Source organism: Schistocerca piceifrons, chromosome 6 (genome assembly GCF_021461385.2).
Source record: "Schistocerca piceifrons isolate TAMUIC-IGC-003096 chromosome 6, iqSchPice1.1, whole genome shotgun sequence".
Lineage (NCBI taxonomy): Eukaryota > Metazoa > Arthropoda > Insecta > Orthoptera > Acrididae > Schistocerca > Schistocerca piceifrons.
Genome location: NC_060143.1, coordinates 111,577,644 through 111,595,455, shown reverse-complemented (window position 1 = coordinate 111,595,455; position 17,812 = coordinate 111,577,644). Strand labels below are relative to the sequence as shown.

At 44.2% G+C, this 17,812-nt stretch overlaps 1 non-coding gene across 1 annotated transcript; it reads right to left on the bottom strand.

Annotated features, from left to right (window-relative positions):
• Positions 1-13,415: 13,415 nt before the first annotated feature.
• Trnas-cga lies at positions 13,416-13,490 on the bottom strand. Its single transcript has one exon. It is a non-coding gene; the product is annotated as a tRNA-Ser (tRNA).
• Between the last annotated feature and the right edge of the window lie 4,322 nt (positions 13,491-17,812).

Sequence of the window (17,812 nt, the reverse complement as noted above, 5' to 3'; positions counted from 1 at the left end):
GCGTCGCTGCGGTCCGGTCCCAGGTCGACGGGCACGTGCATCTTCCGCCGACCACTGGCGACAACATCGATGTACTGTGGAGACCTCATGCCCCACGTGTGGAGCAATTCGGCGGTACGTCCATCCGGCCTCCCGCATGCCCACTATACGCCCTCGCTCAAAGTCCGTCAACTGCACATACGGTTCACGTCCACGCTGTCGCGGCATGCTACCAGTGTTAAAGACTGCGATGGAGCTCCGTATGCCACGGCAAACTGGCTGACACTGACGGCGGCGGTGCACAAATGCTGCGCAGCTAGCGCCATTCGACGGCCAACACCGCGGTTCCTGGTGTGTCCGCTGTGCCGTGCGTGTGATCATTGCTTGTACAGCCCTTTCGCAGTGTCCGGAGCAAGTATGGTGGGTCTGACACACCGGTATCAATGTGTTCTTTCTTCCATTTCCAGGAGTGTATTTTCAGCTTCCTCATCTGTCAAAGTCTCTCTCTTCCTGTAAGCGATCACACACATTTTTGCAGTGATGCACGGCCTTTCTAGTCATCTAAGTACAAATTGTAAAAGCTAATGTCGTTGCGAACAGGAAACTGGCATAGTGATTAGTTTCTGGGCCAGGTTTGATTTCCAGTAACCACCTCAAATTTTCCTCTCGAAGAAGGTTTCGAAAGAAGGCCCACTCAGTCTTGTGAGGCCAACAGAAAAGCTGCTTAACTGTAACTGTAACAGAAACAAAACTAACGCTCAAGTTGCTCAAGTAGAGTTACTTCAAAACGCCTGCATCGCGCTATGTGACGCTCTACGATTATTTATTAGCACCAAAAGCATCAGTTTTTTTTCCGGGCTAGACGGTCAGACAATAGACGTATTACAATTATGGATCTCATTCTTTGCAAGATTCCGGAACGGTTCTATAGGATTTAGATCTGGGCGATATGGCAGCAGTGGAAAGGGATCTATTTTCTTGCAAAATTTTGTCAGTGGAGTAAAGAGGAGAAGGCCGGTGCTCCTTAATTAATGCTAAAAGTTCGGTTTTCATTGCCTCTATATATATTTAAATTTTTCTGTCATTTTCTATACAATAGTCCGAAGTTTTCCTGTTACAGTCGTAGAGGAGAAGTGAACACGAAACGAAACTCTGCATTTGTGAAAATGAATCATTGCCTGCCACTGTTGTATGACAACGCACTTCTCACACTGTTACTTCGCGAGAACTACTTGAAGTGTAGAGTGTACAAATCCACGGTTCGTCTAAGTCTGGGGTTACGAAACTTTTCCTCTCACGGAACACTTCGAGAATCTTGGTGCCTTGATGGAACACCTTGTTTATTTTGAATATTAATAAGATTTTTTAAAATGAGAAAAGTTTTTTTATTCAGTGATTACTTCAGAATTTAAATCATAAATAATAACATAGAAATCACAACAAAATTTAAAGCAAATGGTTAGTATCGTCCGAAAGTCGAGTAAATGCCATGTTATTAGCAGTTTTCCGCGGAGCGCTTAGTGCAGTGTTTCGCAGAACTCAGTTTCGGAAACACTGGTGTAAGTAAAACCCTGGTCCCTAGAATTCTGACGATTCTTTTATAAAGTCTGTACATAATGGCTTGTTCACTGTCGCATCTTTTAAAACCAAATCCCGTCGATGGAATAGTTTCTTTCTGAGAGTTTCTTTGCTAGGCTGGAAGTCTAGTTCTGTACGACAACAGCTGTGAAGTTTTTTTACAAAGATGATATTGCCTTATGATGTTCACAAAATCGCAGAAATTGCTGCCTACTGTCACATTTACCTACACTGAGAAAAGTTAGGGATTACCTACAAATATCGTGTTGGACATTTTTTTTGTCTGGCGTAGTGGACCAACTCGACGTGGCATAGACTCTTTTTAAGTCCCCTGCGAAAATGTTGAGCCATGTTGCCTCTACAGCCGTCAATAATTGCGAAAGTGTTGCCGGTGCAGGATTTTGTGCACAAACTGACCTCTCGATTATATCCCATAAATGTTCGATGGGATTCATGTCGGGCGGACTGGGTGACCAAATAATTCGCCCGAATTGTCCAGAGCGATTGTCAAACCAATCGTGAACAATTGTGGCCCTCCGACATGGCGCACTGTCATCCATAAAAATTCCATCGTTGTTTGGGAACATGGATGGCTGCAACTGGTGTTCATGGAGTCGAACATAGTCATTTCCGGTCAATGATGCGTTCAGCTGGACTAGAGGACCTAGTCAATCCCATGTAAACACGGTCCACACCATTATGGAGTCAGCAGCAGCTTGCACAGTGCCTTGCGTCCATGGCTTCGCCGGGTCTGCGCCGCACTCAGACCCCGCCGTCAGCTGTTAGCAACTGAAATCGGGACTCATCTGAGCAGGCAACGATTTTCCAGTCGTCTAGTATCCAACAGATACGGTCACGAGCCGAGGAGAGGCGCTGCAGGACCATGTCGTGCTGATAGCAAACGCACCCGTGTCGGTCTTCTGCTGCCATAGCCCATTAACGCCAAATTTCGCCGCACTATTCTAACGGAGACGTTCGTCGTACGGCCCACATGTATTTCAGCGGTTATTTTGCGCAGTGTTGCTTGCCTGTTGGCACTGACAACTCTAAGGAAACGCCGCTGCTCTCGGTCGTTCTGTGAAGGCTATCGGCCACTATGTTGTCCGAATGCCTGAAATTCGGTATTCTTGTCACGGCCTTGACACTGTGGATCTGGGAGTACTGAGTTCCCTAACAATTTCCGAAACGGAATGTCCCATGCATCAAGCTCCAGCTACCATTCCACGTTCAAAGTCTTTTAATTCACGTGCCGAGTAAAACTGTGAGGTGCGGGAAAAACCCACCGTGGTTCAAAAAATGGTTCAAATGGCTCTGAGCACTATGGGACTCAACTGCTGAGGTCATTAGTCCCCTAGAACTTAGAACTAGTTAAACCTAACTAACCTAAGGACATCACAAACATCCATGCCCGAGGCAGGATTCGAACCTGCGACCGTAGCGGTCTTGCGGTTCCAGACTGCAGCTCCTTTAACCGCACGGCCACTTCGGCCGGCCACCGTGGTTCAACAACAAAGTTAGGAAAGTACTGTGAAAGCAAAGAGAGCTTCACTCCAAGTTTAAACGCAGCCAAAACCTCTCAGACAAACAGAAGCTAAACGATGTCATAGTTAGCGTAAGGAGGGCTATGCATGAAGCGTTCAGTGAATTCGAAAGTAAAATTCTATGTACCGACTTGACAGAAAATCCTAGGAAGTTCTGGTCTTACGTTAAATCAGTAAGTGGCTCGAAACAGCATATCCAGACACTCCGGGATGATGATGGCATTGAAACAGAGGATGACACGCGTAAAGCTGAAATACTAAACACCTTTTTCCAAAGCTGTTTCACAGAGGAAGACCGCACTGCAGTTCCTTCTCTAAATCCTCGCACAAACGAAAAAATGGCTGACATCGAAATAAGTGTCCAAGGAATAAAAAAGCAACTGGAATCACTCAACAGAGGAAAGTCCACTGGACCTGACGGGATACCAATTCGACTCTACACAGAGTACGCGAAAGAACTTGCCCCCTTCTAACAGCCGTGTACCGCAAGTCTCTAGAGGAACGGAAGGTTCCAAATGATTGGAAAAGAGCACAGGTAGTCCCAGTCTTCAAGAAGGGTCGTCGAGCAGATGCACAAAACTATAGACCTATATCTCTTTTGCTCGCGTATCATGTCGTTTTTGGAAACCCAGAATCTACTCTGTAGGAACCAACATGGATTCCGGAAACAGCGATCGTGTGAGACCCAACTCGCTTTATTTGTTCATGAGACCCAGAAAATATTAGATACAGGCTCCCAGGTAGATGCTATTTTCCTTGACTTCCGGAAGGCGTTCGATACAGTTCCGCACTGTCGCCTGATAAAGAAATTAAGAGCCTACGGAATATCAGACCAGCTGTGTGGCTAGATTGAAGAGTTTTTAGCAAACAGAACACAGCATGTTGTTATCAATGGAGAGACGTCTACAGACGTTAAAGTAACCTCTGGCGTGCCACAGGGGAGTGTTATGGGACCATTGCTTTTCACAATATATATATAGATGACCTAATAGATAGTGTCGGAAGTTCCATGCGGCTTTTCGCGGATGATGCTGTAGTATACAGAGAAGTTGCAGCATTAGAAAACTGTAGCGAAATGCAGGAAGATCTACAGCGGATAGGCACTTGGTGCAGGGAGTGGCGACTGACCCTTAACATAGACAAATGTAATGCATTGCGAATACATAGAAAGAAGGACCCTTTATTGTATGATTATATGATAGCGGAACAAACACTGGTAGCAGTTACTTCTGTAAAATATCTGGGAGTATGCGTACGGAACGATTTGAAGTGGAATGATCATATAAAATTAATTGTTGGTAAGGCGGGTACGAGGTTGAGATTCATTGGGAGAGTCCTTAGAAAATGTAGTCCATCAACAACGGAGGTGGCTTACAAAACACTCGTTCGACCTATACTTGAGAATTGCTCATCAGTGTGGGATCCGTACCAGATCGGGGTGACGGGGGAGATAGAGAAGATCCAAAGAAGAGCGGCGCGTTTCGTCACTGGGTTATTTGGTAAGCGTGATAGCGTTACGGAGATGTTTAGCAAACTCAAGTGGCAGACTCTGCAAGAGAGGCGCTCTGCATCGCGGTGTAGCTTGCTGTCCAGGTTTCGAGAGGGTGCGTTTCTGGATGAGGTATCGAATATATTGCTTCCCCCTACTTATACCTCCCGAGGAGATCACGAATGTAAAATTAGAGAGATTCGAGCGCGCACGGAGGCTTTCAGACAGTCGTTCTTCCAGCGAAACATACGCGACTGGAACAGAAAAGGGAGGTAATGACAGTGGCACGTAAAGTGCCCTCCGCCACACACCTTTGGGTGGCTTGCGGAGTATGAATGTAGATGTAGATGTAGAGCAGCCATAATCACGTTGGGAACATTTCCATGCGAATCACCAGAGTAAAAATGGCAGGTCCGCCAGTGCACGCTCATTTTATATCTTGTGTACCCGATACTACCGAAACCTGTATATCTGCATATCGCAATATCATAGCTTTCGTCATGTCAGTATATATCATCCACGGAAATATTTATTGTGTCAATTTTCCTTATTCTGCTTTGGGACAAAGTAGTTAATCTTACTCCACTCGGCATCTTGCCGCTCCTTCCGTAATTTACCCGCGATTGACTTACTTAATTTCTGCTTGTCAGCATTTCCTTCTGCATTCCGTCATCTTCTCTGTCGGTTCTATCTCACCTTTCACCAGCTGCGACATAGTCGCGAATATGAACAGTGATACAATACTGTCAAAAAGTTTTTTTTTATTCCAGTCTTTGATCACAATATAAATTCCTTTGACGATGAACGGTTTCAGTCAGTAATGAGCATCTTCAGATCTGTTTTACGCCATGTTCTAATGTGATAAGGCCGTAATGGCATCGTTAATACATATAAATATACTCAGTACAACATCGTCACATAGATCTAAAATATGGTGTAAAATAGGCCACATCGCCCATACAGTCATTTTGCACCTGGCGTTACCGTGTAACAATATTTTACACCATATTTATATGCTTTGACGATACCATTACGGCTTTATCACATTAGGAAATGGTGTAGAACAGATCTAGAGATGGTCATTCCTGACTGAAACCGGTCATCGTCAAAGGAATTTATATCAAAGACTGGAATAAAAAGAAAACATTATCACACCTTTCTTGTTCTCATTGTCAGTAAAACTGACGATGTTGACAACAAGTTTTCGCGAGATCCTTCTTCGCAAACACTTTCCCTGCTCGTACTGCGAGATAACAAAGCGTGCTACTTTGAAATGGAATGCGACTTTACCTAGTCTACATTTGTATGTGTATTTTGCAAACAACTGTGAAGCGCTTGGCAGAGGGGACTGTACCAATAATTAGGTGTTTCCCCCTTTTCATTCACGAGTGCAGCGCGGAAAGGACGATCGTTTAAATGCCTCTGTGGGTGTTGTAGTTAAGCTAATATTATCCTCACGATCCCTACGGGAGCGATACGAAGGGGGTTGTACAAGAGTCATTTTTAAAGTAAGAACCGAGTTGTAATGGAGTAAGAGAAACATTACTTATGAACGTAAATTGTTTCACAAACTAACTACAATATGTACATTTTTTCACTTTTCAACATAGTCATCTTGAACATTTAAACATTTGTCAAGTCGTGGCAACAGCTTTTGGATCTCAGCATCAAAGAACTCTGCCGCCTGACTGTTAAACCAGTTGGTAACAGTTTCTTTCAACATATCATCTTCCAAGCGCTTTCCACCAAGAAATTCCTTCAGTTCTAGAAGCAGATGGAAGTCTGATGGTGCGAAGTCAAGGCTGTATGGTGGATGATCCAGTAATTCGCAGTGAAACTTCTCCAGATGCGTCTTTGTTGTTGCCGTAAAGTGAGGCTGAGCATTGTCGTGAAGTAGGACGACGCCACCAGAGAGCACCCCCCGCCGGCGATTTTTAATAGCGCATCTAAGCTTCAATGATGTTTCACAGTACCTCTCAGCATTTATTGCCATTCCTCTTGCCAAAAATCTCGCAGAAGAATGCGTTTCGGTCCCAAAAAACTGTGACAATGATTTTCCGTGTTGAAGGTTTTTGTTTGAATTTTCATGGTTTCGTAGAGGAATTTGAATGATGCCACTCACTGGATCGGCATTTATTCTCTGGGGTGGAGGGCGCAATCCACGTTTCATCACCGGTCACACTGTGACGCAAGAACTCGTCACCATTGTCCGAAACGGACAAAGAATGTGGTATTCCCTTCGTTTTGTGTTCTTTTGTCAGCGTTTTCGGCACCCTTCTCGCACACTTTTTTTTGTAATGAAGATTGTCAGTGACATTGTGAAAAACTACTGATCTTGAAACTTGTGCAAATTTCTGATGCAGATCGTCAATAATGCAGCCCCTGTTTTGGCGAATTGCCTCACAACTTTTTGCGTCATGTCTTCATTCATGACACTAGGACGTCCAGATCATTACATCTATGCAATATTAAGTCACCCCACACCATAACGCCAAAACGTTCAAGTTCGAGAATGCTTGAGGTACCCTCATATGGCGAGAGGTGGGATCACGAATTGCACCGAGCAACATTGTTGATCATGTTCGGTTTTGGTGATCCAGGTGTTATGGTGTGAGGGTACTTAAAGTTGCGTGGGTGTACAGACCTCCGAGTCTTCGAACAAGGTACGCTCCTCCCCCGGGTGCATCTTTTCAGGGTGCATTCAGCCTTGGCTTCATTTTCGTCGATGACAACGCGCGACCGTATCGTATTGCGCAGGTGGTGGACCTTTTGAAACGAGAGGACATTCGGCGAATGGACTGATCTGATGACTTACTTGTAAAAGCCTTTGAGCATATGTGGAATGCATTGAGCTGACGTATTGCAGCACGTCCACGTGCCCCAACAACTACACACCAATTGTCGACTGCTCTGGTGTAAGAATGGAACGCCCTTCCACAAGAATTCCTTACCGACCCTGTGGCCAGCGTGGAAGCACGTTGCAGAGCATGCATTTCTGTCTGTAGTGGTCACATACGCTGTTACCAAGCATGTGCCGCCATTTTTAACGTCCATGGGGCCACCACGAATCACTGTGACTTCAGCGTGCCGGCCGGAGTGGCCGTGCGGTTCTAGGCACTACAGTCTGGAACCGAGCGACCGCTACGATCGCAGGTTCGAATCCTGCCTCGGGTATGGATGTGTGTGATGTCCTTAGGTTAGTTAGGTTTAATTAGTTCTAAGTTCTAGGCGACTGATGACCTCAGAAGTTAAGTCGCATAGTGCTCGGAGCCATTTGGACCATTTGACTTCAGCGTAATTGTTGTCTTTGAATGGAAGAGTCACTTCTGTTCGTCTCATTGAGTATTTCTTTCAGTTACCTTCTGTACTATGCAGTAGCAGTTCTTTCTAGTATGATCCGAGTTTCATGGAGCTTTGTTTTTTAGGAGTGACACATCACATGAAAGTTACTTTCGTCTTTAGGTTTCGGACACCAGTGGGTACTGTCCGACTCATTCTGACACGTTTCAAACTGTCGTTTGGAAGTTGTAAAGGTGGGCCGTGTCAGTGTTGCTCCTACCATCAGATGGAAATAGGACAGTAATCAGCTCCATGTACAACATACAACAACTGCTGTAATTCGTGTACGCACTGTGTGAAGAAAGGTAGCCTCTGCTCGTAAATTCAAGAAGAGTTCAAATGGCTCTAAGCACTATGGGACTTAACAATTGAGGTCATCAGTCCCCTAGACTTAGAACTACTTAAACCTAACTAACCTAAGGACATCACACACATCCATGCCCGAGGCAGGATTCGAACCTGCGACCGTAGCAGCAGCGCGGTTCCGGACTGAAGCGCCTAGAACCGCTCGGTCATAGCGGCCTGCAAGAAGAAGAGTACGTAAGGCTTCGTTTCATGTTGACAAGTTTCTGGGACTGTTATTGCGTGTTGAAGGCCGCATGCGCTGTGTTTTTCTAATTGTACAGGAAGTGAGGCACACATCCCGCAGGAAGGCGACTCCCACGGCAGGTGGGCTGGAGGTAGCGCTCTCGTCACAGAAACAGTCACACCGAGCAGACGCGTGTAGTGACGTCACTGGCGTCAACAGAAAATGAAGTCATTCATTTGACGTCAGAACGGTGCAACTACGTCACGCGTCTAGGAAACCACCGACAACAAAGGGGCACAATGAGTCCACGCCGGATGACGCATCTCGCCGGAAATGCACACGGTCCACCTGCGTTACGAAAGCGAGTATAGTCTTCATACAATTACTGGCGTTTCAGCAGACGACTACACGCACTTACGACAATTTTAAGCTTTAATCTGTACGCCGACAATAAATGCATTACCACTGTCTGTGACGAGGAGCACATTTTATACCTTGGTTCTTCTGGGAATACAGAGCTGCAGGTCACCTTGGTTTAGCATTAACGTAATTCCAAGCGCTCTGTGGGCGAATACGGCTCAGCTACTCTGAGATTGCTACCTGCTACCTTCCCACCTTCCCACGGTTGTACGCAACATGATTAATGTTTATAGGAAGCCCGTAAACACGACGTTGTCTACCCATAAAGAAGTTGCATCCCAGATGTCACTACCCTACTTCCCTTCGCATATAGTAGACTGATAGCGATCATAGTTCGCTATCAGAAGAACTATTTCTACTTTTTTAAAATTGTTTATTCAACCGACGAAACCACAATTTTTGCACTGATTTCTGTTGTCACATTCGCAGGGCGGGCAAAATAGAAGTCACCCGGAAAATATTTACAATAAGATGGGGATTTTTCGATGCATAATGATGTATATTCTTTGTGTTCACGTACACTGACGAACTGAAGCAGGCAACGGCTGAAAAAATGAAAACTGGGAATCCAAAAATCTGGATTTCATTTCACTCAAAAACCACCGCCAAACTCAACGTGCAAAGGTGCATGGACAACACACACTATTTGAAATAAGCACCAAATCCACAGTTTTTTAACACATTTGCTGTTCCTTGTGTTATATTTTAATAATTTTGTAGCTATAAATCCGTAAGAATAATATATAGTCCACGGAAAATTGCAAGCACTTTCCCCCGTATCTCAGCTTACACTCAGAATTCCAAATTTACTCTTGAGACAATATATATTGGGTTTATAGAAATTAATGTAAAAACTTCACAATTACAGCCTTTATAAATTCTCAGAAAAGGTGCACAAACTTCAAAGAAAAATAATTTTCAGGAAAAGCAATTTAAAGTTCAACCCAACGTATTTCCATATTTCATCTCTTCAGAAGGCCTCAGATTTGTCCTCAGGGTCCTCTTTCCGTAAGGCTTCTATTTTCCTGCCCTCTCTCCTTTATTAGGTCCGCCCCCGTTAGCTGAGTGGTCAGCGCGGTGGAATGCCACGCCAAGGGGCTCGGGTTCGCTTTCCGGCTGGGGCAGGAGATTTTCTCCGCTCAGGGACTGGGTGTTGTGTTGTCGTTATCATCATTTTATCCCCATCTCCGACGCGCACGTCGCCCAATGTGGCGGCCGAACTTCCCCGACTGGGGGACTCCTGGCCCACAATGTCGTACGCTCATTTCCATTTTTTTCCTTTACCAGGTTATCAACTGACTTTTCAGCTGCAGAGAGACGCTGTAAATCTATGTTTGTGAAGACGCCTTGAGTAAAATTTCCTATCTTAAAGTCCACTCTCTCTAATACTTTCATGCTCCATACGTTTCCATCATTAAATACAAGAAGTATATCATAAGTTGCAGATCTGACAACTGTAGCAGATGAAAGTGTTTTTTTAGGGCATAGTTTCCATATGAGTGAATTAAGATACGGAACAGATTCACAGATGATCTGTAAAACCAAAGAGTATATATCACAGCCTTCTAGTGTATCACGTGCAAGCTTGCTGGAAAGTAATCGACGGAATCGTTGTTCACCGAGCTTGTATTCAGTTTTGCTTCAAAAAGTGGGCGTGGCAGCAAGGTCACGTTACACATTTTATTATTTTTCAGGCACTTTGGATGCGACTTCACCTTTGAAACTTTGGGAATTCATTGTCCATGAGCTCTACTAATAAATAAAAAATAAATTGAAAATTGACATTTGCGGTCAATTGCGTGAATGTTCCCTCTCAACCCACGCCCAACAGTAAATTTGTAAGGATACAGATTCAGGTCCTTATTGATAATGTTTCGATACGGTGATGTTTTAATTCCCACTTGCACAGAAAAACGGCGTTGAAATTTCATAGCACTTCGTTCCAGACTTTTCTTCTCTCGAGGCATGTTTCTGTTGTTCGAACACCTTGCCGATAATTACGGTTTTTGTGCGATACAGAGTCAGTTTCGCTCCACTTTTCCGCAAAGTTTTGCATTGCAGACTTTGCTAGAGGTTTCGACGAAACACTTCCGGTCTTAAACACTCGCGCAAACAGTGCAGCACGAACTGAGCTTCGCATAACACTTAAAAATGAACATGTCCTGTTGGATTGTGAGCACCATTTTGTGTTGCATCCATCTGGTCACTAAGCAAATCTGCCCCAGTGACTCACTCAGACGTAATGACACAGCGAGGTATTTCGGACAGACCTTCCAAGAGATGCGCGAGACCAAACATGTGACAGCAACCGATTGGTGCATGAAATCATTTTCCGCGATGGACACTTCTGTTCGTTAACAAAGTCGCTTGTCAGTCTTATAAATATCTTCCGGGTCAGTTTCATTTTGTCTACCCCGTACCTACAATCTGCTAGCGCTTCCGAACAACAGCGATATGCAAATCACTTAAACGATGTCTTCTTCTGTTGTCAGAAATCTTTCGATTTCAAGAACGAATTTTGTAGTTCTGCACCAAACTGTTTCTCTTCTCTCTTCTTCCTAACATTGCAGGGTCTGAATTTAAACAGCACTTGAACATCTTAAATGTTTCTTGATTTATATGCTCTTCCTCACATTACAACCTCACATGAATCCAATAAGAGAAACTCCGTTTACAGCAAATGTCTGTGTACGAGTGAAATACGTTCAGTGTATTTCCGTCTTCGCTGGTTTTTAATAGCGTCCCGCAGAAGTAATGGTGACATAGTCATACTTTCGCCTAAATGGATATCGGAAGCCACCTTAAACCTACAACGAGGCTGGTTGGTGAAGCGGAAAAAATGTCAACATTGTTCCCGCAAACAGTTACCTTCCGAAATTCAGCTCGTTCCGTTTGTCCGTGAGGTAGAAAACACAGTATGTAACGGTGCCCACATTGTAGCACTGGGTTTCTTGGTGTTCGATACATTTCCGGAGCTGACTACCGCACAAAATGCAATCATACGGAATATCACACCAGATCTGTGATACCACATGGAATTTAGCACATAGTTTATACTGCGGAGAAATTGGCAGAAGAGGAAGTAGCTTCGGCCTTACCGCAGAGAAATGTGTAAGATGGTTCAAATGGCTCTAAGCGCTATGGGACTTAACATCTGAGGTCATCAGTCCTCTAGAGGTAGAACTACTTAAACCTAACTAATCTAAGGACATCACACACATCCATGCCCGAGGCAGGATTCGAACCTGCGACCGTAGTAGCAGCGCGGTTCCGGACTGAAGCGCCTAGAACTGCTTGGCCACAGTGGCCAGCAATGTGTAAGATCTTTAGTGTTTGCCATATAATGCTGAAGTAAATAACCTGGTTCGTGTGATTTATCCCGTAAAAATATCAGAATGAAGATGGAATGCTACATTGCATTTCACCTGAGAATGTCAGTCGTTTAGAGGTGGGATAAATCACAAAGGTTACAGCACGAATAAAAATGATCATGTTAGTTTGCAGTTGGCACTGGATCCAAACAAAACTCCTCATTGACGCTGAATCTGAGATTTGTTGCCTGTTAAATTTTCTATTCTGATGAAACCAAGCACAAATGTCGCTGTAGGAAAACGATAAGTTGGGTGGTTGCAGACCGTGTTAATATGCAGTACAATGCGACAAAATACGTCATAGTGCATAGCAAGAGTAATCGGACTTCGTATATACAATAATTTAGATAGGAAGGATGCAGTCATGCATGTGATAGCACGCTGAGGGCGCGTAGTCTTCACAGCACCAGACTTTTTCTTCCAAGCGGAAATAAACTGCTGAAACACAGAATAAATCTGTACTGATTATTCATGATTGCTGAGATACATTCCAGTAAGACAACAACTCATTTTATCTACATCTATATCTACATCTTAGATGCTCTGCAAGCCGCCGTACGGTGCACGGCGGAGGCTATCCTGTACCACCACTAGTCATTTCTTTTCCTTGTCCAAACGCAAATAGAGCGAAGGAAAAACGACTATCTATATGCCCCCGCAGGGGCCCTAATTCCTTATATACTATCTTCGTGGTACTTACGCGCAATGTATGTTGGCGGCGGTAGAATCGTTTGGCAGTCAGCTTCAAATGCCGGTTCTAAAAATTTTCTGAATAGCGTTCCTCGAAAAGAATGTCGCCTTCCCTCCAGGGATTTTCATTTGAGTTTCCGAAGCATTTCCGCAACACTTACGTGTTGTTCGAACCTACCGGTAGCAAATCTAGCCCGCCTCTGAACTGCTTCGATGTCTCCTTCAACCCGACATGGTACGGATCCCAAACACTCCAGCAGTACTCAAGAATAGGCCTCACCAGCATCCTGTATGCGGTCTCCTTTACAGCTGAGCCACTCTTTCCTTAAATTCTCCCAATAAAGTGGACTCGTTCCATTTCATATCACTTTGCAACGTTACGCCCAGATATTTAAACGACTTGACTGTGTCAAGCAGGACACTAGTAATACCGTATCCAAACATTACAGGTTTCAAACTTCCTGGCAGATTAAAACTGTGTGCCCGACCGAGACTCGAACTCGGGACCTTTGCCTTTCGCGGGCAAGTGCTCTACCAACTGAGCCACCGAAGCACGACTCACGCCCGCTGCTCACAGCTTTACTTCTGCCAGTACCTCGTCTCCTACCTTCCAAACTTTACAGAAGCTCTTTTTACCCTTGGCAGAAGATGTCGAAGCACCAAGAGTACCGTCCACATTCACAAGTGATTTGTAAACCACCATTCGCCGGCGACGACGAAAACAACGTTTACGCATCATTGTAAGAAGCAGTGCCTCAGTGGTTATTGTTTTCGTCGTCGCCGGCGAATGGTGGTTTACAAATCACTTGTGAATGTGGACGGCACTCTTGGTGCTTCGACATCTTCTGCCAAGGGTAAAAAGAACGAAATAAGAGGAGTTGGTAAAACTGCTCAATTTGTTCTTATTAATGGACCTACATTATTTTGTGGTGCGAGGTTAAACTTTTCTTTAATGGAAGTTTCTTCTTCCTCCAGTTTGGGTAACGGATGGATAACTATAGCTTTCGTTGCTTGTAACAATGCAGGAAGAGCTGGTTTGGAATCCTTTGAAACTCGGGAAATCTTAGCTTACCGTACTACACCTGTTTCTGAGATCATTATTGCTAGTGAGGGTTCCTACCTTTTACCGCACTTGCCCGCGAAAGGCAAAGGTCCCGAGTTCGCGTCTCGGTCGGGCACACAGTTTTAATCTGCCAGGAAGTTTCATATCAGCGCACACTCCGCTGCAGAGTGAAAATCTCATTCTGGAAACATCCCCCAGGCTGTGGCTAAGCCATGTTTCCGCAGCATCTTTTCTTTCAGGAGTGCTAGTTCTGCAAGGTTCGCAGGAGAGCTTCTGTAAAGTTTGGAAGGTAGGAGACGAGGTACTGGCAGAAGTAAAGCCGTGAGGATGGGGCGTAGGTCGTGCTTGGGTAGCTCAGTTGGTAAAGCACTTGCCCGCGAAAGGCAAAGGTCCCGAGTATGAGTCTCGGTCCGGCACACAGTTTTAATCTGCCACGAAGTTTCATATCAGCGCACACTCCGCTGCAGAGTGAAAATCTCATTCTGGAAACATCCCCCAGGCTGTGGCTAAGCCATGTTTCCGCAGCATCTTTTCTTTCAGGAGTGCTAGTTCTGCAAGGTTCGCAGGAGAGCTTCTGTAAAGTTTGGAAGGTAGGAGACGAGGTACTGGCAGAAGTAAAGCTGTGAGGACGGGGCGTGAGTCGTGCTTGGGTAGCTCAGTTGGTAGAGCACTTGCCCACGAAAGGCAAAGGTCCCGCGTTCGAGTCTCGGTCCGGCACACAGTTTTAATCTGCCAGGAAGTTTCATATCAGCGCACACTCCGCTGCAGAGTGAAAATCTCATTCATTACAGGTTTGTTTTTCCTACTCATCCGCATTAACTTACATTTTTCCACATTTAGAGCTAGCTGCCATTCATCACATTAACTGGAAATTTAGTCTAAGTCGTCTTTTATATTTCTACAGTCACTCAACTTCGACAACTTACCATTTACCACAACAACATCAGCAAACAACCGCAGATTGCTGCCCACCCTGTCCGCCAAATCACTTAATGTATGTAGAGAATAACAGAGGTCCGGTCCCACCACACTTCCCTGGGGCACTCTTGACCGTACCCTTGACTCTGATGAACACTCGGCGTCGAGGACAACGTACTGGATTCTACTACTTAAGAAGTCTTCGAGCCAGTCACTTACCTGTGAACCTATTCCATACGCTCGTACCTTCGTTAACAGCCTGCAATGTGGCTGACTGCGCGACCACAGAGCTAAAGATACTTTCTGGAAATCTATAAGTTTGGAATCTGCCTGTTGCCCTTCATCCATAGTTCGCAGCATATCGTGTGAGCAAAGGGAAAACTGAGTTTCGTACGAGCGATGTTTTCTAAAAACTGAGTTTCGCACGAGCAATGCTTTTAAAACATGCTAATTCGTGGACATAAGGTTCTCAGTCTCAAGAAAGGTTAATATGTTCGAAACTGAGAATATGTTAAGGGATTCTGCAGCAAACAGAAGTTAACAAGCCGAATTTTGCGGGTCCGTTCTTTTAACCTTCTTATATACTGAGCCACGCGGGATTACCCGAGCGGTCTCAGGCGCTGCAGTCATGGACTGTGCGGCAGGTCCCGGCGGAGGTTCGAATCCTCCCTCGGGCATGGGTGTGTGTGTTTGTCCTTAGGATAATTTAGGTTAGATAGTGTGTAAGCTTAGGGACTGATGACCTTAACAGTCAAGTCCCATAAGATTTCACGCACATTAGAACATCTTATGTACTGGAGTCACCTGCGCTTTTTTCCAATATCTTGGGACCTTGTGCTGGGCGAGAGATTCACGATAAATCCAAGCTAGATAAGGGCCCAATGCCGTTGAGTACTCTTTGTAAACCCGAATGGGAATTCTATCCGGATCTGGCGATTGATTTGCTTTCAAATCTTTCAGTTGTTTATCTGAGCCAGGGATGCTTATTACTATCCCAATATCAACATTATTATTCGCAGTTAACTCAGAGGTACAAAAATGACGATCTTATTTATAGAGACAGAAGAAGAAGTGGATAATAGGGAGGACTTAAGAGAGCCCCCTTTGTTTTATATAAAAGACTCTAAAGGCCCCCACACACGAACGACTGATCCTTGCGATGCGTCACAGTGGCAACCGATCGCTTCGTAGATCTCACGTGTGTGGGCTAATCGCTTGCTGATTGCTGCTGCCAGGGAAATCCCAGGTATCTGATGGATCGCAAGCGATTCGTGCAAGCGATGTGGCTGCCTGTCTGGCTGCGACTCGTTTCTCAATTTGTCAAGCATGAAAGGAGTACACTGAGGTACACTTGTATGTGGCACCAGAATAAGATAAGAAAATTAATAAATTAAAATGAAACTAGGATACTATAAACGATGAATGTCTCTAATAGGCTCGATAATGCGGATCGCTGACTGCGCGACCACTGAGCCAACGATACTGCTGGGTTTACACTAGCAAGTCACTTGCAGAAGTTATCGCTGCAAGTTATTGCTAGCCGCTTGCAGCTGTGTTTACACAGCAGCGTAAGAATTAAGCGAGATTGTTCCGCAAGTTCTTTGGCAAGAAACTTGCTCGGGCATGGAAGTGTGTGATGTCCTTAGGTTAGTTAGGTTTAAGTAGTTCTAAGTTCTAGGGGACTGATAACCACAGCAGTTGAGTCCCATAGTGCTCAGAGCCATTTGAACCAATTTTTTTTTTTTAAGAAACTTGCGTCAACAACTTGCTGATACTGTTTACATATGCTTTCAGTACCACTACGAGTGTCATCCGAAGTGTAAAATGACAAGTAGGCGGGTGAGATATGTTACAGCTTTTGTAATTGTAATGCAAAACGTGAAAAAGAGAAGTATTTGGGTTAGAGAGTAGATAATGAGAAAATCGCAAAACGGTGCCTATAATAACCTTTTGCAAGAACTTAGAATCGAGAGCATGGGTACTTTTGAAAACTTTTGCAGAATGTCCTCAAATGATCTGGAGTATTTGTTGATGTTAATAGCGCCCGTCATATCAAAAAGAAACACAAACTTCCGTACTGCTATTTCAGCAAAAGAACGTTTACTAGTCACTCTATGATTTGTAGCTACCTGTGAGATACGAATAAATCAGGCATTTCATTTGTATGTGTGAAACACACAACCAAAAAAGTTTGAATTTTGAAATCTTTTCTTTGTAGGAGACTCATACAAGTCCCTAATGTCCTTGTTTCATATTCCCGTCAGCACGATTTCTCTGATCGTACCCGATGTATGTAGAGCCGTTTTTAACGCCTTGAAAAGGGAAAATTGTTTGAAGGTATGTGAAAACACAACAATGAAATTAAATTTTTATTGAAATAAACTGCATTTTACAGAATGACATGCTTATAAAAATGTTTTTTTTTTCTAATGCTCATAAAATGGAAAGTGACAATCTAATTAAATAGAACATGTAATAATTACACATCGTCTTTTTCTAGACTCCTAAAACAACAAGGGAGTGGATACAGGTGGCAAAGGGGTTGTGTCTTCAAGTTATGCTACTTTCTATGTACTTCTTTTACAGATGTGTCGAATATCGTAGATATTTCATTTAATGCGCTAATCTTCTTCATTTTATCCTTAAAGTCTCGGTTATGTACGTTTCATATTTCGGGATAGCTCTCCACGGCTTCAATAAAATGTTCTGTATCCTGCTTCATCCATTCCCGTTTCTCCTCCATTTCTGAAAATTGTTTGCATTTAATACGTAAGATGGTTGCATAAAATTAAGTCACCACGTTAAGTAAAATGTTAAATATGAGTGTTACGCAGACGACATACTTACTATTGCTTGCGCTTCCTACTTGCAGGAAATAGAAATAAATCCTAAAAG